At 45.0% G+C, this 896-nt stretch overlaps 1 non-coding gene across 1 annotated transcript; it reads right to left on the reverse strand.

The window, feature by feature from the left end:
• Nucleotides 1-384: 384 nt before the first annotated feature.
• On the reverse strand, nucleotides 385-488 carry LOC112725895 (small nucleolar RNA R71). The gene has a single exon (XR_003164975.1). It is a non-coding gene; the product is annotated as a small nucleolar RNA R71 (small nucleolar RNA).
• Between the last annotated feature and the right edge of the window lie 408 nt (nucleotides 489-896).

Genomic DNA, 896 nt, shown 5'->3' on the forward strand with positions numbered 1-896 from the left:
CATGTTGGGGAGGATAGAAGAGTTTTGGGCTCTTACATTAATCCAAACCCAGGCAATTGTGGAAGTAGCATCCAAAAGCCAACAATCCATGCTAACAACTTTGAACTTAAACCACAGCTCATCACCCTTGTTCAGAACAACTGTTCGTTTGGAGGAGGTGTTCAAGAAGATCCCAACCAACATTTGACCACCTTCCTGAGAATATGTGACACAGTGAAATCTAATGGTGTTCATCCTGACGCCTATAGATTGCTCTTATTTCCCTTCTCACTCAGAGACAAGGCAGCCAAGTGGCTGGAATCCTTCCCAAGGGAAAGCTTGACAACTTGGGAGGATGTGGTGAACAAACTCTTAGCAAGATTCTACCCTCCTCAACGAATCAATAGGCTGAGAGCTGAGGTTCAAACCTTCAGGCAACAGGATGGTGAGACTCTGTATGAAGCATGGGAGAGGTTCAAAGACTTAACAAGGAGGTGTCCACCTGACATGTTCAACGAATGGGTCCAGCTGCACATTTTCTATGAAGGGCTCTCTTATGAGTCAAAGAAGGCAGTAGACCATTCATCTGGAGGGTCCTTGAACAAGAAGAAGACCATTGAGGAAGCCATAGATGTTATTGAAACAGTAGCAGAAAACGACTACTTCTATGCTTCCGAAAGAGGGAACACAAGAGGAGTGATTGAGCTAAACAATGTAGACGCTCTGTTGGCCCAAAACAAGCTCATTACCCAGCAGCTGGCTGATCTCACCAAGAAGATGGAGATGAACCAAGTAGCAGCAATCTCCACTTCATCAACAACACAAGAAGGAGTAAACCAAGAAGCAGAAGGGAGTCAGGAGCAAGCCAACTACATTGGGAATTCACCAAGGAAAAACTATGATCCATACTCCAAGAC

This window comes from Arachis hypogaea, chromosome 11 (genome assembly GCF_003086295.3).
Source record: "Arachis hypogaea cultivar Tifrunner chromosome 11, arahy.Tifrunner.gnm2.J5K5, whole genome shotgun sequence".
NCBI classification, from domain to species: Eukaryota; Viridiplantae; Streptophyta; class Magnoliopsida; order Fabales; family Fabaceae; genus Arachis; species Arachis hypogaea.